The sequence below is a fragment of the Papio anubis genome, chromosome 3 (genome assembly GCF_008728515.1).
Source record: "Papio anubis isolate 15944 chromosome 3, Panubis1.0, whole genome shotgun sequence".
Classification (NCBI taxonomy): Eukaryota; Metazoa; Chordata; class Mammalia; order Primates; family Cercopithecidae; genus Papio; species Papio anubis.
In genome coordinates this window covers 101,337,056-101,362,859 of record NC_044978.1, presented here as the reverse complement: position 1 = coordinate 101,362,859, position 25,804 = coordinate 101,337,056, and the positions used below count along the sequence as shown (strand labels likewise).

General features: G+C 42.1%; 1 protein-coding gene and 1 pseudogene across 1 annotated transcript in view; one reads left to right on the top strand and one right to left on the bottom strand.

Annotated features, from left to right (window-relative positions):
- IGFBP7 (insulin like growth factor binding protein 7) overlaps window positions 1–25,804 on the top strand; it is a 77,968-nt gene that overhangs the window by 19,174 nt on the left and 32,990 nt on the right. The gene's annotated exons all lie outside the window — the stretch shown is intronic.
- Window positions 19,319–19,858, bottom strand: LOC101007080 (annotated as a pseudogene).

The window sequence follows — 25,804 nt, the reverse complement described above, 5'->3', positions numbered from 1 at the left end:
TTCACAGAAGGAAAGAAAATGGTCTTTACTATTCTATTTGACTACAATCAGTGGCATACCTCCAAGTTGAATCTCAGCATCTCTTTAAATGCAGCTTCCCTGCATAATACTGAGAGCATGCTTTGACGGCTTGTTTCACCTCAGTTTCTGCTACGTACTGTTATTCTCCACCTCTTGGGGAGAGCCTGTTTCCTGCTCCACTTATTAAAACTAGAAAAGAATTTACTTACAATATTTTTACCACATATGTCCTTGGAGCTCTCCTTGGGTCCTTAAGGAGGCTGGCAAAGCCTTGTTTCCCTTTTTCTCAAGCCCTTTAATCTCCAGCACACTAAGCAACAATCGTCCTTTGTAAGGTGGGTATTCCTGTTAATATGGTAAACAGTGCTGAGAATACATTTACAAAACGGAGAAGCTGCATGTGATTTTCAGGCAGAATTATTCCCGTATTTGACTGGGAGATAGGAATAATAACAGCACAGTGCATTTTCTAAGAATTTTCACATACGTTCATATGCATATCGCCTTTTTAATCCTCACAATAACCCTGTGGTAAAGTATTATCGTCATGTTGTATTAATAAATTAGGCAACCAAGATTCAGTGTGTTGGAGTGCCCAAGCAGAGCCGCTGTTAATGGGAATTGAATGAAGCTGGAACAAGGGATCCATGTGAATTGATGTGTACACGGACACACACACGTACCCACATTTCAATCCAAAGAAATCTAAAATTGAGTATCAGAACCTGTTAAACACAAATATGCTTCACTCATTCATTCATAGTTCTTTCATTCCTAATCTTATATATCCTACATTACACTGCATTTCCACAATCTCCAGATACTATGGTCATTATCAGTATGTGGAAGTACATATGCTTTTGCTTGTTTTGTTAAACCATGTATGTGTTTTTGAAGAAACACATCCAGAGACTCTAAGGCTGTTGTTTTGGCAAATTAAAGCAACTTAAATTCCAGGTGTTGGCAGTGGCAGTTGTCTAACATAGCATGATAAAATTATCCCCCAGGTTCCCGTCATCAGCGTGGTTAATTACAAGTGATCCAACTCCCAAAGAATACACACTGCCTGGATCTGTCAGCTCTGCTGCATTAAATAACCAATGTATCATTTCATTTTCTGTGAAAAATGTTAACTAGAAAAGGTAATCAAATAAACTGTTGCTTTCACATGTTTTGTTCTGTTTTTTTTTTGAGATGGAGTCTTGCTCTGTCACCCAGGCTGGAGTGTGCAGTGGCGCAATCTCAGCTCACTGCAACCTCTGCCACCCAGGTTCAAGCAATCCTCCCATCTCAGCCTCCCAAGAAGTTAGCATTACAGGCGTGCACCACCACACCTGGGTATTTGTGTGTGTGTGTGTGTGTGTGTGTTTTTAGTAGAGACGGGGTTTCACCACATAGTCCAGGCTGGTCTCAAACTCCTGACTTCAAGTGATCTGCCTGCCTCGGCCTCCCAAAGTGCTAGGATTACAAGCATAAGCCATCATGCCCAGCCTTCTCACATGTTTTCTAAAAATAAAGCCTCTATCACTGAAGAGTGTTAAGAACTTTGTGGGGAACAAATTAAATGTTCAATCAATTTGAATAAAATTGAGTGCTCTGGGGAGATTTTATTGTGTTGTGTGTGTGTGTGTATTTCAACACTACAGAATAAGAATGTGACTTTGACCCACTAAGTCCTTAAAAATAAGGTATATCATAAGAACTAGAAAGCCTAACTTCAGACACTGACAAGAAAGCAGGAAATAGTACGTTTCTCATGGTAGCACAACTCAGGAAATTCTTACACAAACAAAGAGTGAAGGAACAGTTCACGGCAGTTTTCTGAATCAATTGTATAATTATGACATTTTCATTCGTAAATACTTTTAGGTACCTAAGTCTGTACCTGATGTGAAGATCCTAGTCTGTATCAGCTCCCTCAACATATAAGGAGATGGTGGGATTTGGGGAAGAGGAAGAGAAGAATGATGACCAAAAAGGAGAGTAGCTGGTCTATTGGTAAGGAATGTGTTCAGCTGCAAGTAACAGAAAACCGGGCTCTAGTGGCTTGACCAAAATGGGGTTTATTTGCTTGTAGAACAGGGAGTTTAGGTGTAGATGGTTGCTGGTGCGGGTTTAACCACTCAGCAGTGCTGTCAAGGACCAGGGTTCTTTCGTTCTTTCTGCTCTATCATCCTTTGTATGTTGACTTTTGTCTTCATGCTTAATAATAGCAAGAAGGCTGCTGCACCTCGGATCATCGTCATCATTAAAAACATTTAGAAGGAATAAATGTTTCTGCCTAATCTCATTGGCCAGAAATGATCACTGGGCCGCCCTAGTGTCAAAAGAGACAGAGAAGAGGGTGGTGGACACTGGGGCTGAGTCAGCCAGCTACAATGTCTGCCATAGCTGGGTAGTAGTTCTTCTTTTCAGCTTTTCATTTCAGACACAGTTGCTGAAGGTGAATTCAAAGGGTGACTAGAAGTTTAGTGTTTTAGAGACCACAGACCCCATCAGACTTCACTGAAATGTGAAAACAGATGATAAAATAGGTTATAGCTTGCGGGGGGGGCGGGAAGTGGAAAGCTTTGTGGCAAATATGTCATTCTCAAAGTTCAGTGGAAAGAAGTCGTATCTGAAAGATGTCAGAGATCCACATAGAGTCCATTTTTAAGGAAATGACATTTCACTCTTCCCTTCACAGAAATAATGGCTACCAGAATTGAGAGTTCCTGCCTGATTTAGTTTAATATGTGGAAGGGGCTAATTTTAAAATGAACTCAAAAGGAGGAAAAAGTTATTATAATTACATATGGATAGATACAGTAAAACTGCTTATACTTTCATTATTATAAATTGTATAAACTTCAATTCATCCTCAGATCTAAGTATGGTGAATTTCTAATTATTGTAACGTTTTTATGCTTATTTAAGTCATACATGTAACAGAGATTAATGTTTTGGAGAGTGTGGGGTTCAGATCCCTACTCCCCCACTTACTAAACGTGTGATTATTAAATGGCAAGTTGCTTCTCTTTTTTTTGAGACAGAGTCTCACTCTGTTGCCCAGGCTGGAGTGCAGTGGTGTGATCTCCACTCACTGCCACCTCTGCCTCCTGAGTTCAAGCGATTCTCCTGCTTCAGCCTCCCAAGTAGCTAGGATTACAGGTGCCCACCACCATACCCAGCTAATTTTTGTATTTTTTTGGTAGAGATGGAGTTTCAGCATGTTGGCCAGGCTGGCCTCGAACTCCTGACCTCCAGGTGATCTACCTGCCTTAAACCTCCCAAACTGCTGGGATTACAGATGTGAGCCACTGTGCCTGGCCAGCAAGTTGCTTCTCTTAACCTCAATTTTGTCATCTTTAAATTGGGGACAATATTGCTTACCCAAAGGGTTGGTGAGAGTATTAACTTCATATGAGATTCTAAGCATACTACTTGCCACACAATAGGGTCTCAATCTGGCCATTGCTTTTATCATTAGCAGTAGTGGCTAATGCTTCAGAAACAGCCCTCAAATGTCATACTATGGTACTTTTACCTTCATTCTTCCCTCTTTTTCTGGAGGGAGGCCTAGAGACGGGATGAAGGGTAGAGGCAGAAACTGAAAGTGGCAGGAATGATTGGATGGTATTATATGGAGAAAATGAGGGCTGTTCTTGCCCAGACTGGTCAGAACCTCAATATTTTTATATACTTACAATTTATAGCCTACGTTCTTTTAACATTAGATTCGTGGCAATTTACATCACCATGCTTTTCAGATACAACAATCGTGCTATAAAAAGCACTAAACTGTCTGGGCACGGTGGCTCACACCTCTAATTCCAACACTTTGGGAGGCTGAGGCAGGAAGATCACTTGAGACTAGGAGTTCAAGACCAGTCTGGGCAACATAGTGAGACCCTGTCTCCACAAAAAAAATAAAAATAAAAATAAAAAAATTAGCCAGGCATGGTAGTGCATATCTGTAGTCCCAGCTACTCAGGAGGCTGAGGTAGGAGGATCACTTGAACCTAGGAATTTGAGGCTGCAGTGAGCCATGACTGCGCCACTGCACTCCAGCCTGGGGGACAAAGCAAAGCCCTATCTCAAAATAAACAAAAACACAGTATAAACTTAGAAGAAAAGAGTCTGAATCCTCCTGCCTCAGCCTCCCAAAATGCTGTGATTAGAGGTATAAGCCACTGCACCTGGCCAAGCATCTGAATCCTGACTATACATTGACTAACTGTGATCATGGGCACATTACTTAATCTCTTGGTCCCTCTATTTTCTCACCTGTAAAATGGAGCAAGCAGGACCTGTATTAAAGGATTAGGGTTAGGGTTATGGAAATAAATGAAGTCACAGATTTGAAAGCCTTTGTAACTGTTAGGCCTTTATGAATCTAAGATTGTATTCCCTCCGACTTTACCAACTATTGTAGCAATAACTCTCAAATATGCCCAATCAGTTAACTGCTATAACCTTTTGTATAGCTGTGTCAGTTATTTACTTTTTTTACCTATGTACGTCTGGTCCACCGCTCCCCTTCAAATCACTATTAGCAAGTAGTACCCAGGGACTCCTGTGTTATAATGTTAGCATGAACCAAATAGTAAGGAATCTGCTACAACAAATTTATACAGAGCAAAATATAAAGTATTTTAAAATCGGCATCCTTTTAAGATAGTCTGTTCCTCTCCTGTCCTTCATTAGTTGGGTACTCAAGAGTTGACAGTGTTCTCCCATCTAGAAGCTCATGTTGCATATTTACCTGCAAAGGTATTAGTCCAGGTACTGATGGCAACTTTTATGTTATTCATCAATCACTTTAATGAGTACAAGAAAGCATCCTATCACCCTGCCAAAAGACAGAGGAATTAAGAAGGACTCATTTATCACTTAAATGTGTGAGTGTTTTCTGTGTGTCAGGTGCCATCCTGCTGCTGTGGGGCACAGAACACAGACTCCAGTTTCCAGGGGGTTACCGTTAAATGGGGCTGAGGCAGCAGCAGTGTGTCGGTCTCCTGTATTCAATCCCTTCATAATAACTGAGCCACTAGGCCAGGAGCAGTGGCTCACGCCTGTGGTCCCAGCACTTTGGGAGGCCAAGTCAGGTGGATCACCTGAGGTCAGGAGTTCAAGACCAGCTTGGCCAAAATGGTGAAACCCCATCTCTACTAAAAGTACAAAAGCCAGGCATGGTGGCGCATGTCTGTAATCCCAGCTACTCGGAAGGCTGAGGCAGGAGAATCGCTTGAACCTGGGAGGTGGAGGTTGCAGTGAGCCAAGATCGTGCCACTACACTCCCGCCTGGGCAACAAGAGTGAAACTCCGTCTCAAAAATAAAAATAAATAAAAGCTAAGATGGTAAAATTTGTATGTGTATTTTACCACGATTTTTTTAAAATTAGAAAACAAAAACATAAATCCTCTAGATACCAAAACCCAAGCCCCATGGACAACATTTACCACAAAAATGTCACAAGCTATCCCCACAAATGCCAAAATATAAGTGGATTGGAACAAACCACCTATGCCACCAAGCCTGCAGGCTGTCAGAAGCCAGGTGGAAGGAAGCAGAGGGCAGTAGTGAGGTGATGGCAGATCCAATAATAGGTCAATCCAAACATAGCCAGCAGGTTTTCACTGGAAAGTCCATTAGTGGGTGAGTGCAAGGGACCCAAGGGGTGGAAGGGGCTTGAGCAGCCTGGGACCCATGAACTCTCAGAACCTCCAGCCAGGGCTCCTGATTGGTTTGACTGTGTTCCCACCCAAATCGCACGTTGAATTTAACTCCATAATCCCCATGTGTCATGGGAGGGACCTGGTGGAAGGTCATTCAATCATGGAGGCAGGTTTTTCCCATGCTGCTCTCATGATAGTGAATAAGTGAATAACCAAGATCTGATGGTTTTACAAAGGGCAGTTCCCCTGTGCATGCTCTCTTGCCTGACACCATGTAAGATGTACCTTTGCTCCTGCTTTGCCTTCCACCATGATTGTGAGGCCTCCCGAGCCAGGAAGAACTGTGAGTCCATTAAACCTCTTTCCCTTATAAATTACCCAGCCTCGGGTATGTCTTCATAGCCATGTGAAAATGGACTAATACAGCTCCCTTCCAGGACAGGGCCCTTCACCAAAGAAAAACTACTAGGAATAGAATCAAAATTGAGCAGGACAGAAACAATAGAGATGAAGAAAAGAAAAGGCCAAATAAAAGTGAAGGAGAAAACCCAGAAAATCACAGAAAGCAAGTTACTGTTTTTAACACTAAATGAAAACAACACAAAATGGAGTTCTGAGGAGTTGCAAAAAGGCATTTTGGACAATGTCTCCATGAAAGGCTTTGGAAAACCAATTTGACATTTTCAAAAAGCACAGAGAAGGATTAAGGTCAAACCCCATACTAGAAAGAAATTTTATATAAGAAAAGAGTGAGAGAGAGAAAGAGAATAACATCCTACAGTGAAAGCATGTCCACAAACAGGTGAAAACTATAACCGACTATTTGAATAACACGAGCTAAAAGACATTTTTTAAATAATACAAATAAAGAGTAACAACTTAAGCCAAAATTAGAATAACTCGAAAATGTGGTGAAGACCTCAGTTGTTATTTCAGAAATGAAACCAAAACAAACACAATAGCAAATAAGAACAACAGAGAATCCCTTAAAAGACTAGAAGGTTAAAAGGAGGAAAATTATTAAATTAAAAAGAAAGGAAGAAAGATCAAAAGAAGCAACCACTGAAGATATGCAGAGCAGATCTAGCATATGGATAATAGGAATCACTTAAGAAGGAAACCAAAGCAAGAAGGCAAGCCAACACTAAAAACTATAACTCCAAAAAACTTCACTGAAATACAAGAAAAATGTAGAACTACCTTTTGAAAGACCAGACAGCATATCTGAGAATATGGATCTAGAATGACAAATACCTATTAATATTCTAGTGAAAAAATCACTGCACTTTAAAGAAAAAGAAAAAGAAAAAAGGATCTAGGCCAGGTGCAGTGGCTCACATCTATAATCCCAGCACTTTGGGAATCCAAGGTGGGTGGATCGCTTGATCCCAGGAGTTTGAAACCAGCCTGAACAACATAGTGAGACCGTGTATCCATTTGAAAAAAAAAAAAAAATTATCCAGGCATGATGTTACACTACATGATGAACCTGTAGTTCCAGCTACTTGGGAGGCTGAGGTGGTAGGACAACCAGAGCCCAGGAGTCTGAGGCTGCAGTGAGCTGTGATCACACAACTGCAACCCAGCCTGAACAACCCAGTGAAAAAAAACTTTTTTAAACATCTGAGTAAAAAGAGTAAATGACTTATAAGCGAAAAGATTACATTATCATCAAACCATTTGACAGCCCCTCATCTTGCCAGAGAAAATAGAGTAGCCATTGAATAATAGAGGCAATTCAGTTTCCTCGCAAGCCATTTTGTGGGCAGTGCCTTATGAGTGGTGGAAACAAGAATTGCTGCACATGTCCAGAAGCAGCAGCCATGACTTCCAACTAGGAGGGCTTCATGGAGGAGGTGGAGTGATTGCATCTTAAAGAAATCTTGGAAAATGTTTAAACTGCTAACATTAGAATAATATAATGCATAATAAACATGTGACTTACCCTCAAAATGTTCAACTCTGTATAATGTTGAATTCATTGCATACCATTTCATGTCCATGTTTTTTCTTCATGATTTTTAGAAAAGGCACATCATTTCTGGCTAAAGGGATTTTTTTAATACTGAAATTTGAGTAATTGATTCTGTTAAACCAGCATATGCTGCTATTAAATAAATTGTATACAATTTAGTGCCTTCATTACAGATGATAAGCCACATACTTAAATTTTGTGTTGATATTCCCTGATAATCTGCATTCATTGATAATTGAGACAAAAGTAATCGTATATAATCAAACAAAAATGTGAACAAAATTAGCTTTCAGAAAAGCATTATCCAATCTTTATTTTTTAGTTAATTTTAGATATTTTAACAACACATGAGTGGTAGGGCCTATTTGTATTTTACTGTATAGGACACCTTCAGATAAATTCTAAAAAGAATTTGCATTTCATGTAATGCTTTTCACACAAAGTAATGGCCAAACTTTAGGGTCAATTTGTCCTGCTTCATACCACATGCAGAACAAATTTAAGATGAATTAGGACTCCAAATAGAAAAAAAATTCTTAATAAAAAACTATTCAAGATGGATTAAAGGATTAATTGCAAGAAAAGTAAAACTAATAAAATAGAACTATTCTGATAACCCAGAAACCATAAGAGAAAGGATTAACAGATTAGCTGCATTAAAATTTCAAGTTTATTACTTATTCATTCACCCATTCATGAGATAATTGTTTTTACTGAGAACATACTATGTGCTAGGCACTATTCCTGCTGCTGAGGGCACAGCAACGTGCTAAACAGCCAGCATCACTGCCCTCGTGGCATGCTGTATGGCAGCCAAAACCATAAACAAAACAGGAAGACAGTGATAGCCTGGAGAAATTATTTGCAAAATATATGATAAGCAAAGTAAATATCTGTAGTAAACAAGAGCTCATGTAAGTTGATCAATAAAGCGATAGGAAAAAGAAAAAAGTAATAAATAGTGAATTAAAACAGGAACAACTGCAAGTGGCCAATAAACATGTGAAGAGTTGCTTAACTTCACAATGAGTCCTGAAATGCAATTAGAACAATAATAACCTACAATGTTTCCCTGTTCAACTTGGCCAAATTTTTGAAAATTTCTCACTCCCACTGCTGGGAAATGTGTGGGGAAATGGGGACCTTCCTGCACTATTGCCAAGACCAGAATTCCTAACAAGCTTTTCAAAAGTAATCTAGGAGTATTTATTAAAATTAAACATTCTCATACCCTTTGACCTAGCAATCTTATTTCTGGAAACCTCTCCTACAGAAACAAAAGTGCTAATGCATAGGGACATAAGTATTAAGAATATTTATTGTATTATAGTTCGTATATAGAAGAATTTGGAACATCTGGAATATTCTTAAAGAAGTATGCCCATGTTTGGGGACATTTTTCAGCTATTGGAAAAATGAATTTGACTTATGTGTATTGACCTAATAAGGTTAATATATAATACATGGATTGTTCACTGAAAAAAGGCAGTGTAAGCCAGGCGTGGTGGTGCACACCTGTAGACCCAGCTACTCAGGAAGCTTGAGGCCAGGAGTTCAAGATAAGGCTAGGCAACATAGAGAAACCCTGTCTCTTAAAATAAAACTTAAAAAAAAATTTAAAGCAGCTTGCATGTTATTTTTAATGAAATTTTCATTAAAAAATAAAACCACATGTATAAACAGTTTATATAGGTTGTTGGGGGATTAGAATTATCATGAGGTAAAAGTAGACAATTTGCTGCTGCTTTATATACTTGTATGTTTGAATTGTTTTGTTTTGTTTTGTTTTTTGACGGAGTGTCGCTCTGTCCCCCAGGCTGGAGTGCAGTGGCCGGATCTCGGCTCACTGCAAGCTCCGCCTCCCGGGTTTACGCCATTCTCCTGCCTCAGCCTCCCGAGTAGCTGGGACTACAGGCGCCCGCCACCTCGCCCGGCTAGGTTTTGTATTTTTTAGTAGAGACCAGGTTTCACCACGTTAGCCAAGATGGTGTCGATCTCCTGACCTCGTGATCCGCCCGTCTCAGCCTCCCAAAGTACTGGGATTACAGGCTTAAGCCACCGCGCCCAGCCTATGTTTGAATTGTTACAGTGAGCATGCACTTTTGCAGTTTTTAAAATAGCAACAAAATATTTTAAAAGAATACTGAACCACTACATCATTGATATTCCTCATAACCAAATTTTGAAGGTTATTTTCTTTCTTTCTTTTAATTACCAAAAACTTGTTTCAAATTTAAAACTATATACTCATAGATCTAGAATGATTCCGGGGTGAGATTTCAGTTCACCATTAACCTTTCCCTACCCACTTCCCTGTATCATCTTAGTCTGAGAGATTTCAAACACGGCAACTCCAAAGATGCAGGTCTCAGAAGAGCTTTCTGAGACCACGATTTGGGTCCCACACTGGTCAAAAGAGGAAAATCACAGAGCATCCTTTGTAAACTCAGCCTCCTCTCAGGAAAGTCTTTCTTGTTATAACTGATATTCCTTGAGCTGTTATTCACACCTGTTCCTCCACTTCTGATGTAGAGACAAGGAGAGAAGATTCTTGACCCCAAAGGACCTCCTAGATCATTGCTTCAACCTTTCAATTTTCCAGATGAAAAAAAACTGAGGACTAACTAAAATGTGGGGAGAACTGGTACCAAAACCCACTTCCCCTGCTTGCTAGTCAGTGCATTTTCTGTTGCTCTAGTGGTACCTTTCTTTCTCACACACCAGCATCCCCTAGTCAGTTCTACAACAGTGCCTTTCACCAGTAAGCCGAAGCCTGTTGGATGCAAACTGTTTACACAGAATCCCAAGTAGAAGCTAAGTTATCAGCGTCAAAGGACCAGGAAGGCAGGGTGATTCGATTGCAAACCCAAAGCAGCAGCACTTCAGAGCCAGAATAGAACTTTGAATAGTCCTTTATTTTGTGCTGAGGACCTAGAACCTCCACTTGTCCTTCTCTGGAGCCAGACTTCATGCTGGGGCTTTGTTTTAAAATCAAGGCCCCGCCGGACTCAGAACTAAGGAATTTTTTTTCACACATATTGAAAACGGAAGCCCTGCCGCCATGGAGAAGCTCAAGGTCCTTGCTCAACTTCTGCTCGTATTTGGGCTACATGAAAATCCCTGGGTGGTAGTTTCCCGCACCAAATGATTTCTGCACAAGGCCCAGCATTCCCCCTGCCCTGATAGGAGGGTCACACCACACACCAAGAAGGATGTGACTAATAAAGAATGTGACTTCAGAGACTTTACAAGTCCAGACAACCTCTGATAAACATTTAAACAGAGGCCAGGAATGTTTTCCTTTCTGGAGGGAAAATATGTGGTCTATGGTATGAGTGGGAGGGGCTGGCGGGGGGTAAATCTAAGCATTAGCTTCCTCCCTTCATAATTCTTAAGCGTTTTAACAGCAGTCATTTTTAATGCCCTAACAGGCTTTCATACTTAGAACCCATAGCTGAGTATGGGCCAGAAAACTCTGTGGAAAAAAATGGACAATTCCAAAGTGATTTCCAAGCAAGTTTAAAACTAACATTAGGATTATTAGAGGCACTTTCCCTGGGCCCCACCCTGAAGCTAAGAATGTTCCAGAAAGTATCACTCAAGGCCCATTTTAAGTACCCAGGTTGGGATCTTCACTTCCCCTGCTGACAAAAGGGGGAAGCTCCATAGAGGAATGGGTGTTGACTTCCAGGAAAGGAAAGGTGAGAAGGACCAGATGGCATCTGTCAGCATCCTCAGCCTACGGGAGAGATTTCTGGGAACATTGGCCAAGGACCAAGAGGAGGGATTGATGAGCGGAAGCCAACAGAGATATCCCCTTGGCAGTGGAAAGGAAAGCTGCGGGTCGTTTTTGTGACCTAACACACTTTCATTGGTAGTGCTGATCCAGCTAATGTCTTTTAGCATTTTCCTTTTCATTGGCTGTTTGGTTTGTCTCCTGAATCGGTGAGCACGGTAGGCATAGGGAGGGTGAGTAAGCCTAGTATTCTCTCTGGTCAGTTCTAAATGAAAAGTAAGAAAAGAAAATGTCAGCCAGGTGTGGTTGTGCACACCTGTAGTCTCAGCCACTTAGGAGGCTGGAGTGGGAGGATCACTTGAGACTAGGAGTTAGAGGCTGCAGTGAGCCATGATCGTGCTACTGCACCCCACCCTGGGTGACAAAGTGAGACCCTGTCTCAAAAAATAAAATAAATTTCACTCAGAAATCTTCCTCTAAATGTGAAGATGGGGGCTCAGTATTGGAAGAAAGGTTCTGATAACAACTTTAATAAAACCTTTCATGTATCTGCAATCAATATTCTTTTGAATATGTCAGCTTCTGCTGTTTCAGCTGTAACCCCTGTAGGCTGGAGCACTCGGGCAATGTGAGTAGAATGCAGCAGTGTCAATTTCCCTCCTTTGAATCTTAGGCAGATAGAGAAATTATCTCATTTTAAATTCCTAACTATTCCCATACTCAGTTTTAGACATTTCTTGCTTTTCTTACTGAGATAAAGTATGTTATTTTGAAAACCTAGTCTTCAGAAATCACAATCACTTTTTCTTCATTTTGTTCATTCTTGTAGTCATTCATTCATTCGGGTACCCACCAAGCCCTGTGGGAGACCCTGTGTTGGGAGAAAGGGCCATGTCAATGGGCCATCACTTAGAAACTGTGGGAATCGTGGTCAGGATGGAAGTTCTGGAGTCAAACCTACCCTGAATCCTGGCTCTGCTTCCCATGTGCTCTGTGATTCTGGGCAACTTATTTAAGCTCTCAAAGCCTCCAATTCCTCATCCGTACGATGGGGTAATAAGCATAGCCACTTCACTAGATTCCTATGAGGATTGCCTGAGATAATATGTGGATGAGCCTGCACTGTGCCAGGCATACAGTAAACTCAGTAAATGGTAATAGAGGCAGTGGTAAGGATAGTAGTAACTTTTATTATTAACAATTATTAATGAGACAAATAGCATGAGAGTGATAGGAAAAGCTGTTAGATGTCAGTGGAGGGGAGATTGTTGGACAGAAGATAACTGGGAAGATTTCATGTAGAATTTGACTTACTAGACTTTTTTCACTTGAGGTTTAAAAAACAAAAATCTTAGTGGAGAAATTGGGAAATTCCCTTCCCTTTGCATTTCATTTTCTATTACTTTCCTAAAGACTGAAACTTCGGTTTAGAATTTCGCTGAAGGCTACATCCTAGCATTTGCATTGGCCTCTCAGTGCCAGGGTAATTATTCTGTCAGTTATTTGACTTTTTAAAGTCTGTCTACCTTGAAGAACCTCTGCAAAGAAGGACCGTGTTAATGTGTAACACAGAGATAAGCAAGGCTCTGCTCTTTTTTTTTTTCCTATGGCTGTTCAACTGGAAAACTGAAATGGTTCTATTTGTGTCTCATCCAGCAGTGTTGAAAGGTAGGGGATAAACAGCTTTTACTAATAAAGTACAGTGGGATGTGAATTTTAGCCACACAAAATGCCATGTATCACCTGCAATTTGTTTTTTTTAAACACACACACACACACACGCACACCAAAAAAGGGAAATCACAAGACAATATAAACCTCGCTTGAAGAAACGATGGTGTTTAACGAGAAGACAGCAAAGAGAAATACTCTGAGTTGAGCCAAGTAGATGTGTGCTGCTTTTGTAGACGGAATAAATGATCCTCACTTGCATAGACAGCAAGGTCATTTTTCTCACCCTAAATGGAAGGCATTAATCATCAGCTCTGAAAAACAACATTCAGGACAAGAAGAAACAAGCCACCGCAGCAGGAGGTATTGAATTGAGCCAGAGGATTGGGGGCCCTGTGGACGGGAGCCAGCTCAGCCCAGGTAGTAGCTCCCAGATCAGCAGGGGTGGGTGGTGGAGCTGGTCCTCTTGAGCCATAGCAGCTTTGTTGGGAACTTTCCATTGTTCAAGAAATCTCCTAGTTACCATCCAAGTGCATTTCTGAAATGCCTGACCGTGCTCAGGGCTCTGTAGGCTCTGGAGTAGCTGGTTCTCCATGGATCCCATCTGCATTGAAAGCAAAGATCAAAGAAACATGGGAGAGCTCTTTTTAAAAAACATCCTAAACTCACCAGTGAATGGGAAATGCGTATTTTTATCACTGGCCCATCAAGGGTAAGGGTGTTCTGTGAGAGGGGAGGAAGATAAATCGATAAGTAGGAATGAAACTCTTCAAATTCAGAGCTGGAAGAACTGCATTGAAAACTGTGAAGAGGAGATTGAAGGCAAACACTGGATCTTTTACCACTTTTCTTTTTTTTTTTTTTTAAGACAAATTTGAAATTGAGTTTTACCACTTTCCCATCAGCTACACCAAGTAGTTTACTTGTGCAGTGGCTAATTGATTTGTTGAGGCAGAATTTTAGGTTACCTATGAGGTAATATGGGATAGTGGTTAGGAGGTATCTAGCTTTTTAATCCCAGCTCTACCATTTATGAGCCTTGTAGCTCTGAGCAAGTTACTCAACCTTTCTGTGTCTCCGTTTCCTCCTCTGTAAAATAGGAGACAGTACCAGCCTCACAAGGCTGTCGCAAGGGTTAAATTATTTACCCACATGAACACCCATAGTGAGCAGTCAGTGAACAGGTGTTGCTGTTTATTTTGTTACTGTGGCCACAGTTGAGTGGGGTGGGTGGTGGGTGGCAGGAGTGAGTTGAGGGGGGAAAAGAATAACATGAAACAGGATAATAGAATGTGGTCGTTGACAGGAACCATGAAAGTCATCCGGTCCAGCTTGCCCTTAACCAGGGAAACAAATCCTCTGGCATTTTAAAATAATTGTTTTGAAATTGTAAGTAACAGGGCCGATTTATTGATTGAGTGCTCTGTGTGCCAGACAGCATGGGAAGCTCTGCGCCTGCATCACAACATTCCACGAGGGCTGAGCGCTGTTATTACCCCATTCTGTAGATGAGAAAACTGAGGCTCAAACTGTTAAGTCATTTAGCCAACATCACCTGGATCTGAATGCAGACCTGTGTGAATGCAGAGATTCTGTGAGTGACCCGGCAGTGACGTGGCAGTTCTGTTCCCTTTGCATTTCATTTCCTGTTACATTCCTGAAGACCGATGGTGCTCCAGTATAAGATTCACCTGAAGGCTGCATTCCAGCATTTGCATTGGCCTTGGAGTGCCAGAGTAAATTGTTCTGTCAATTATTTGACCTTTTAAAATATGCCTTTTTTTGGTCAGCCATTGGTGGCTCATGCCTGTAACCCTAGCACTTTGGGATGCTGAGGCAGGCAGATCACTTGAAGTCAGGAGTTTGAGACCAGCCTGGCCAACATGGTCAAACCCGGTTTCTACTAAAAATACAAAAATTAGCTAGGTGTGGTGGCATGTGCCTGTAATCCCAGCTACTCAGGAGGCTGAGGCAGAGGAATCGCTTGAACCTGGGAGGTGGAGGTTGCAATGAGCCGAGATCACATCACTACACCCCAGCCCGGGCGACAAGTGAGACTCTGTCTCAATAAATAAATAAATAAATATGCCTTTTTTGAAGAACTGCTATAAAAGGAGGACTCTTTGGATGTGTCCTGTGGTCTCATAGAAGTGAATACATAACATCCATGAATGTGTGCCTTATTCTGCTTTGTCTCTTTTGTATAAACCCAGAGCACCATATTTTGGTTTTGTTTTTCTATTTCCACACCATACTGACATACAGAGTACTGTATTTTGAAAAATACTTTAATACTATTAGTTTTGAAGAAATCTTTTCTCAGTACTCGTGAGGTTAGCTGTTTAAAATAATATTTATTCATAAAAAATGTCCCTTTGGAATCAAGCCATCATTTGATTGGATATGATTGAAATTGTGAGTAAGATGAAGGATACATCCCTGACAACTTTCAACTATTGCTCAGATACACATGACTGCGTTTTCAGGAAGTCTGTTTATTGTTGGATATCCTTAACTGCTGACAGATCTTTGTTACCTTGACCTTAAATAGGTAATGATTCTTTGATCTTAGTGCTTCCCTCTGAAGTAACTAAAATCAAGGGTGCTCATTCTCTGACATGGCTTCCCTTCAAATGTAGAGCATATTTCACAGGTGTGTCCCCACCCCAGGCTTCTCTTCCTTAAGCTAAACACCCACATCACCTTCCAAGCTGGTTTTCAGACCCCACATGATCCTTTAATCTGTCGGTTCTACTCTTCACCTCTTGGAAGGGACCCAGTGCTGCAAGACTGTCGGATCTGTACAGAACATGCTGGAGCCATATGCTTACATGAAGGTGACCAAAATGGCTGGCTTCTTAGTTTCCTGGCTTCACTGATGTCAGGGAGGTTGCATGGTTAAATAATGAAGGAGGAGTGACAAGCAAAAGCCAAGGGAGGGACGTCCAAGGACTGTTTCCGAGTGATCCATGGTAGAGGCTTCATGGCATTCCTATTGTTTGTGCTTTGAGCAAGAATTCCTCAGTACGTTGGTTCTAGTAAAGAGATCAGCTATGGCCTGAATATTGGTGGTGTCCCCCCGAAAATTTCTCTGTGGAAGCTTTAACCCCCACTATGATGGTATTCACAGGCAGGGCCTTTGAGAGGTGAATGGGATTAGTGCACTAGAAAAAGAGACAAAGAAAGATGATCTCTCTTTCCACCATGTGAGGCTACAGCAAGAAGGCAGCCATCTACAAGCCAAGAAGCGGGCCTCCCAGAACCCTACCATGCTCACACCCTGATCTTGGACTTCCCATCCAATACACTTCAGATGCTTAAGCCACCAAGTCCGTGGTATTTGTTATAGCAGCCCAGGCTGACTGAGACAAGAGCTTTGGTATTCAAGATTTTTATATCGTATTCCTAAATTCTCGAAAGTTCTGAAAATAAAGAGATGTTCATAGGGCCATATGTAGTTATGTATAACAGATCCATGTTCCAAGTGGACGAGGATGAGTGGAAAGGTGGGTACTTCAGTCATACACAGATATTCAGGTAACTCCTTAATGACCTATCTACCCACCACATTCCTCTGCCTTGTGTCCACCTTTTTTTTCAAATGCGAAAATTATCTGGACTTTATTTTTCTACTTGTCAAATTCTCTTTAGCTTTTTTTAGCTGTTGTGTTGACCTCTTCTATCTCTAAAAGGCATTTGGTTATTTTTTTTAATGTTTTTGCTTCACTGAAGCTTAGTGTGCTTTTTATGATTTTATGGTTACCTTGCAGAAATCTCATTAGAAAAGCACTTTAATATATTACTTGGCAATGAGACATCTGACAATGTTCTAGCTCATTAGTTAGGAAACCTCCCCAAGCTTGGAGGAATAGACATTCCTCTGTGAATGGTAGAGCTTTGATCACTCCTGCAGGGGCCAGAATTTATTTTAATGCATTTTAGGGAAGGAGGAGAAGATATCCTAAGCCTGGCAAAATAAAAATAACACAGATTAAAGAAACAATGAAACGTTATTTAAGAAGAAATGCACTTCAGTTAATATTATTCTATGGTATCTCCTGAGTCCTTTGAAGGCAGAGCTTATCTTAGAAAATATGCCTCTTTTAGCAGGCAGGAGGTTAGTTAAGCAACCTCACACCAGATCACAGATTATACTGAAATGATCCTAATAAGGATAGGCTCTCCAAAGCTATATTCATTTTAGCATGAATAAATGGATTCAAGTCTTATTTGTGGGATTTTAATTTCCAACTTTGAATTTGCAAACTATCAAATTCCTTCAAAGACATGGTGTGCAGAGAAGGCTCTGAGTAATAGGATTGCTTATTTTTAAAGGAAGATGCCCTTTAGCAAAGCGCTAGGCTTTGAAATGTGATCAGTCAAGGGTCCATTCGGCACGGATTTCCCCACATGGCACTGTTTCTTGTTGAGTTCCAACCAGATTTAATAACTCATATAAAATGCAACTCCACCCTGAGGGTGCCTAGTGCATTCAAAGCAGATAATGCTATATTGTTTTAACACAGATTATGCCAAATGAAGTACAATTTAAATTCCTGAGGCATGACAGTCCTTGGGTGCTGGTGGCTGTGTTTTAGTTGGGAGCTGTATCTTTTTTTTCTTTCTTTCTTTCTTTTAATTGAAAGACTTAAAAGAAGCAAGCTGCCTGAAAAAGTGTTTAAAAGAGCTTGGTTTTCAAATGGTATAAATAGGACAGAGGCACAGGATGCTATGAAAAAGGGGCCTTCTTCCAACTTTAAGAGATAGAGGAAAAAAATGGGAGAGTCTGGGCAAAAGTGACGTAAGCCCCTGAAGTCAGGCTGGAGACTCTTTTGTGTCTCATGTGAGGAGAGAAATGGGTGAAGCCTATAGTACTTTCACATTCGTCTGAATGGGAAGTAGAGGCCAGATGCCAGTTGCAGTTTCTTTTTAACTTTTTAACACCTTCAGAGGCAGGAGACAATGGTGGGTGAGGGGAATGTTTTTATTTGGGATTAGAGGTAAATTTTCCAGGCCGGGCGCAGTGGCTCACACCTGTAATCCCAGCACTTTGGGAGGCTGAGGCAGGCAGATCACTTGAGGCCAGGAGTTCAAGACAAGCCTGGCCAACATGGCAAAACCCCGCCTCCACTAAAAATACCAAAATTAGCCAGGTGTGGTGGCGCGCACCTGTAATCCCAGCAACTCGGGAGGCTGAGACAGGAGAATCGCTTGAACCCAGGAGGCGGAGGTTGCAGTGAGCTGGGATTGCTCCACTGCACTCCAGCCTGGGCGACAGAGCGCGACTCTGTCTCAAAAGAAAAAAAAAAAGAGAGAGAAGGATCCATTTTCCAAAGAGGAAAGTACGATGGGCAGAGTTTAGAAGCTCACTTGCTTGTGCCAGGACCACAGCTAGGTGAGCTGCTGCCCTTGGGAAAGTCACTAGGTCCTCCCATCTTCCCTCTTCCCTTTTTCCTCACCTTTGTGCGATAGAGATTATGGTCACTCCCAATCAACTCCACAGGACTGTGCTGAGAATCAGATAAACAGAACATGCTTTAGAAAGCTCACCATAAATGGACTGTGGCCGTGGAGGTGGTGGTGGTGACAGTGGTATTGGCATCTGGGCTGGCTTGTAGCCTGGCCAGTAACTGTAGTCATGGAAGCTTAGGGAGCTGTTTGAAGAGACCCATCCTAGTCTGACCTCATGAGCCAGAGACACCAGTAATCTTGGGCAGTTCTGGAGCATTTTGCATTTTGTTGTTATTTATTTATTTATTTTTAATTTTTTGTTTTGTTTTGTTTTTTGTTTTTTGAGACAGGGTCATTCTGTCACCCATGCTGAGTATAGTGGCAGGAATCTCAGCTCACTGCAACCTCAACTTCTCTGGCTTGAGCAATCCTCCCACCCCAGTCTCCCGAGAAGCTGGAACTACAGGCACACACCACCATGCCTGGCTAATTTTTGCATTTTTTGTAGAGACAAGGTTTTGCTGTGTTGTCTGGGCTGGTCTTGAACTCCTGAACTCAAGCAATCCTCCCCTTTCAGCCTCCCAAAGTGCTGGGATTACAGAGATGCACCACCATGCCCAACCCAAAATGCATTTATTTAATATACATCACAAGCTCTCAACTGGAGGCTTAAAAGACAAGTAATAATAATAACAATAATAATACCACAGCTCAAGACACAGAGTGCTGTACAAAAATCACAGAAAGGACAGACCATCTAAGGAAAACTTTAAAAGGCAGCACAAGGACAGGCTGGGCCGCCTGGGTCAGGGCTCCTGGCTGGTGACCTGCTTTAAGTAGGTTTCTTGCAGATACTTCTTAAAAGCTGTGAGGGTTTTCCGGAGCTCGGCAGTATGCCTGTTCAAAGGGCTATCAACGCTGGGTTCTCCTTGAAGGCTGTGGATGGAGAGCAGGATGGTCCTGACACCATACAGGGCAGACCACTTGTCCTTCAGGATGTCCAGGCAGATGTTACCCTGGGTGTCCATGTTGGGGTGGTAGCCGGGCGTGAGGAACTTCACCATGGGCACATTGGAAGGGTAGCCCCTGGGGAGCTCTAGGGAGAGCTTATACCTCAGGTCTTCATATGCTGTGCCAGCTGCTCCATGGATGGTCCCCACCCATTTGAAAAGGTTGCCTGATTCAGGGAAAGCAGAAATCCCTGTGTCACCAGGCATTGTGAAGGTCATCAACTCCTGCTGTAGCCTTTTGCCCACAGGGTCCCAGGCAGCACCCCTGCTGGGGGTGGCACCTTTATAGGCAGCAGCAATGCTGGTGGCGGCTGGGTTAAGGTTTTGAGAGGCCATCTAGGTGGCACTGGCAGAAAGATAGGAACTTAGAGAACACAACTGCAACTGCCTATTTAATTTTTTTGAGACAGGATCTCCCTCTGTCGCCCAGACTGGCGTGCAGTGGCGTGAACACAGCTGGTTGTATCATCAACCTCCTGGGCTCAAGCAATTCTTCTGCCACAGCCTCCCAAGTAGCTGGGACCACAGGGGCACCCCCCCACACACACACACTCAGCTAATTTGTTATTGTTTTGTAGAGAGAGGATATCTGCAGCCATAAAAAAGAATGAGATCATGTGTTTTGCGGGAACATGAATGGAGCTGGAGGCCATTATCCTTAGCAAACTAACACAGAAACAGAAAACCAAATACCATGTGTTCTCACTTATAAGTGGGAGCTAAATGATGAGAACTCATGAACCCAAAAAAAAGAAACAACAGCCACTGGGGTCTACCTGACAGCAGAGGGTCTGAGGAGGGAGAGGAGCAGGAAAGATAACTATTGAGTACTGAGCTTAATACCTGGGTGATGACATAATCTGTACAGCAGACCCCCGTGACACGAATTTATCTATGTAACAAACCTTCACGTGTACCCCCAAACCTAAAATAAAAGTTTTTTTAATTTAAATTTAAATTTTAAAAAAAGAGATAGGGGTCTCACGATGTTGTCCAGGCTGGTCTCGAACTTCTGGCCTCAAGCAATCTTTCCATCTCAGCCTCCCAAAGTGCTGGGATTACAGGCATGAGCCACTGCACCAAGCCTAGGACATTTTTAATAATCACCCCCCCTTACCCCAGCCAAGGTTCCCAATCCTCAGGAAAAAAGCTATTCAAGACAAACCTTCCTAAGCAGACCCAAAGTTTTGAAAGCTCACATGAAACCTGCCTTCCTGAGTACCCCGCTAGCCTCCATGACCAAATATGCCACATCAAGGCTGATGTGGCTCCCTTAGACCTATTCTGATATCAACTGAGATTAGTCCCTTATTCTGGGAGGAGAGCCTGATAGCCGTGTGTGTGCTGTTAGAGGACACTGCCCACACAGTGACCACCCGGGGAAAAAGAAAGACACAATTTCCTTGTGTGTGTTGCAACATGGCCAGTGTCAGAGATCCAGGATTGCTTAATCTAACCCCAAGTGATTAAGACCCAGCTGTGACACCAGACTGAGTGCAAACTTAGTTGTCAGCACAGATGAAGGAAGAAAATAAGCACACCAGATGTAAAAACCCCAAATAGGCCTCGTACTGACAGATCCTGCTCTGCTAACCCATGCAGACCTCTCCTGACTTGCTGAGACGTATGTATACTCAATGACAGCATGGAATTGAATGGTTGACTAGAAGTGGCTTTCCAGAGGCTGCAGCAGGAGGAACAGGCTGAAAGTCTAAGACAACACAAGCCAGCTAACAAACTGGCCGCAGGGGTAATGAGCACTGGATACAAGGGATGCTCAGTGTATTTTTCAATTTGATTAAGATCGATTAAACACCAAGTATTTTCTTCCCCCCAGTATATCAAAAACAGTGTCTTCAGTAGGACCTGGAGTACTGCATTGATGGGTATCACTTTCGACCAACATATGCTCCTGCCTTACCTTATATAGATTCACACACTTCTTCCAGATTTACCACTGCCTTATGCACATGGACCCTCGGGACTTCAGTAATTTGCAGGGCCAGGTGTGTTCAGAGCAGAAGAAATAGGAAGTAGTGCACAATGAATAGGTGCAGGGAGAACCCATCTTCAAATGAATTGGCCTTTTTAATTAGCAATTATATGTCAATAAATTATTTAATACATTGAGATGTGTGTGTTACAGCATTCAACACTGATCCACAAGCTTGAATACATTTGTGTTTTAGAATTAATCGATCTTAATCAAATAGAAAAATACATTGAGCATCCCTGGTATCCAGTGCTTATTACCCCTGAGGCCAGTTTGTGAGCTGGCTTATGTTGTCTTAGACTTTCAGAAGAGAAAACAAAGGTTTTCTTATTGAACCTTTTGGTTGTACATTGCATGTTTGATTTGAGAACAATTATGGTTCAGTCCTGCCGTAAGAGATTGAGAGCCTTACATCATTATAAATGTGGCCTGGGGCATCCACCTCATTTAACTAGAGGATAATGCAGAGGAGTGATTTGCAACTGACTTCTTCCTCCCACAAACTAATCTTTCTAAATGGTTTGCACTTTTTCTGTCCTCAAAGGGATTTGTTAAATGTGATTTTCAGCAGGAAATGTACTTTTTTTATTTGTTATCCTTAATGGAAATGCATAGATAACTGAATCCGTGTTAACATAATAAGACAATCACATTTTTTGTTTAGTTGTGGGGGAAGGGACGGGATAGAGGAAACAGAAAAAGTTCCTTCCAACATAAGCTGAATATTTATTTGGTTTTTGTTTTTATTTAAATCACCCTCTTTAGAAAATTACTTTCTTAATAAGACATTATACAATGAATTTTTCCAGTCATTTTGAGGGAAAAATATGGTACTCTGGGAGAACTTCTAGAAGAAAGAGGGAAAGACTCACTTAAGATTCCCAGGACCTACAGAGGGCTGGTGCTGACTAGTTCCCACTGAGGACCTTCCATTTTGGTGTTTTTCGTCTTTTGTTTTTTTGAGACAGGATCTCACTTTGTCACCCAGGCTGGAGTGCAGTGGCAGATTCTGGCTCACTGCAACCTCCGCCTCCAGGGTTCAAGCAATTCTCTTGCCTCAGCCTCCCGAGTAGCTGGGATTACAGGTGTACACCACCATGCCCAGCTGTTCTGTATTTTTAGTAGAGACAGGGTTTTGTCATGTTGGCCAGGCTGGTCTGAAACTGCTGACCTCAACTGATTCACCTGCCTCGGCCTCCCAAAGTGCTGGGATTGCAGGGTGAGCCACCGCACCTGACCCCGTTTTGTTTTGTTGTGAGAGACCATAAACAGCCTAGAAAGATAGAAATCTCAATAATAAGAAGTTTCTGTAATGTGTGGCTCCTGTCCACCTTCTCTCTGCTTATTTGCTTTTTTTTTTTTTTTTTTTTTTTTTTTTTTTAAAGAGACAGGGCCTTCTCTGTCACCCAGGCTGGAGTGCAGTGGTGACATCATGTTTCACTGCAACCCCAAACTCCTGGGGTCAAGCAATGCTTCTACCTGCGCCGCCCGAGCAGCTGTGACTACAGGCAGGTGTCACCACAGGACAGACTATCTAAGGAAAACTTAAAAAGACAGCACAGGCCGGGCGCGGTGGCTCACGCCTGTAATCCCAGCACTTTGGGAGGCCGAGATGGGTGGATCACGAGGTCAGGAGATCGAGACCATCCTGGCTAACACAGTGAAACCCCGTCTCTACTAAAAAAAATACAAAAAACTAGCCGGGCGAGGTGGCGGGCACCTGTAGTCCCAGCTACTTGGGAGGCTGAGGCAGGAGAATGGCGTAAACCCGGGAAGCGGAGCTTGCAGTGAGCTGAGATCCGGCCACTGCACTCCAGCCTGGGTGACAGAGCGAGACTCCGTCTCAAAAAAAAAAAAAAAAAAAAAGACAGCACAAGGACAGGCTGGACAGCCACCACACCTGGCTAATTTTTTATTTCTTTTATTTTTTATTTTATTTTTTGTAGAGACCAGACCTCACTATGTTGCCCAGGCTGGTCTCGAACATCTGGCCCCAACAATTCTCTCACCTTGGCCTCCCAAAGCACTCGGATTATAGGCATAAGCCATCATCCCAGGCCTATTTGCTGTCTTGATTCTCTTTTCTGCTCCGTCCAGCCCCACAAATGGCCCAAGACCCCAAATGGGCAGTCAAGCTTCCCCACTAAGTTGAGTTTCTTTACTAGGCAAGTCAAGATGTCTTGGTGAGATCCTGTCTTGAAACAATGCCAGGGAAGGACACGAGGTCTCCTTCCTCCTAAAAACACCCATAGAAGGAGGCCTGGGAGGGGCAAGCCTGGTTGGTTCAACCTAGTGATTCAACCATCCACATTAGACCTCTAGGCCTGATGGCTGGGTGAGGGGCTCAGAGAATTTCTCCAATCTTGGCCAGAAAGGCTTCCTTGCAGCTTTCACATTTCTCTCGTGTCCTGCAGAAGGGGCCTGCATCCAAAAGTGGCCATGGAAAGCTTCACAGAATTAGCTTTTATTGTAAAAAAGTAGCGAATGGAGGAATGACTGAAGAGAAAGCATGCTCTAGCTATCAGTCAACTTTGAAGGCGTGAGCCCATGTTCTAAATTTAAACACAATCTGTCCCTTTCTCCTTGTATATCCAGTTTCCTTTCACTTCCCTCGGTGCCGTCGACCAATCCCATTCTTGGTTTACTGTTTGGCATTGATAATTATATATGTGCGCTGTGACAGTTCAACCTTTCATGTGCCAGTTCCCATCTTCTGATATTTTCTTTTCTTTTTTCTGTGGAAAATGATATGACAAAATCCTGCCATTTGTATGTTCTTCATTTTTGACTCCAGTCATGCACTACTGAATAGAAAGTATCTCAGCCTCCTTTATTTTTCTCTGCCATTACTGATGTGTTGCTAGGCCCATCTTATCTGTGCATTAGCTCATTGCTTTTCGTCGTCACTTGTCACTGGCTGCCGTTTCCCCCCCACTCCCTTGGTTGTTTTGTCTACACGTCTTTGCTATAGGGGAAATTAGATAGTAAACTGGTGATGTCAGTCCTTTGACTGGAGGTTAGCATTTCAAATGCGCACATATTTTTTGTTAAACTTACTTTTTTTTTTTTGAGACAGAGTCTCTGTCACCCAGGCTAGAGTACAGTGGCATGATCTTGGCTCACTGCAACCTCCACCTCCCAGGCTCAAGCGATTCTCCCACCTCGGCCTCCTAAGTACCTAGGACTATAGGCATGCACCTCCACACAGGGCTGTTTCCCAGTCTGGTCTTGAACTCCTGGGCTCAAGAGATCTGCCCCCCTCGGCCTCCCAAAGTGCTGTGACTACGGCATGAGCCACCACTCCCAGCCTAAAGCCTGCTTCTTTTGAAACCTCCACCTGTTTCCAGATCAGTGATTCCCAAATTTCTTGTAACCACAACCTCTTCTCCTTATGTTTGGTTTACATATTTTATGATATCCATCTTTTTCCCTACCCTATCAATTATTCTCCAGGGAGAAGAGCGCAATATTTTTTGTTTTGTATGAAAAACAAGTAAAACTTTTTTTTTTTTTTCAGTTTTGAGGAATTTTTGAGACCGTGCAATACTCGGTGGTCTATTGGAGATGTCCTGAAGGGTTGCAAAAAAGCAATCACTGCTTTGAATCTTGGAATAAGGTCATTTTAATCTCACTCACTATGTTTTTTCTTTATGTGTTTTGTGATAGAAAACACATAATATGAAATCTGCCCTCTTCACAAAGTTTTAAGTGTGCAGTACAGTGTTTCTTAATAAGACATTAACTATAAGCACATTGTTGTACAGCAGATCTCTAGAACTTTATAGCCATTGAACAGCAACTGCTCATTTCTCACTTACCCTAGCCCCTGGATGCCACCATTCTGTTTCTGCTTCTATAAGTTTAAATACTTTAGATACCTCATACAAATGGAATCATGTCATATTTGCCCTCCTGGGACTGGCTTATTTCTTTTAGCATAATGTCCTACAGGTACATCTGTGTTATGGCATATGACAAGTTAATCTCACTTATTATTTCTTAAAGTGTAAATACAAGAGTAACAAAAAAAAACTCCCTTGTGTCTTCCATGGACTGTTTAAGGTTACAGATGCTCACAGTTAAGGCTTATGTTTTGGGGTCCCTGGGCGGATATAAGTTCCAGTTCTTTTTTGTGTAATGATGAAAGTAACATAAAAGAGTCTAGGACGGCAGCTACAAAGAGCATGTTAAGAACAGCCCTTGAAAATATATATTATCATTGCAGACATCTTCTTGGGGTCAAGTCATAATGTTCCCAAATAAATAACTGTCCATCCATGAGGACTTTG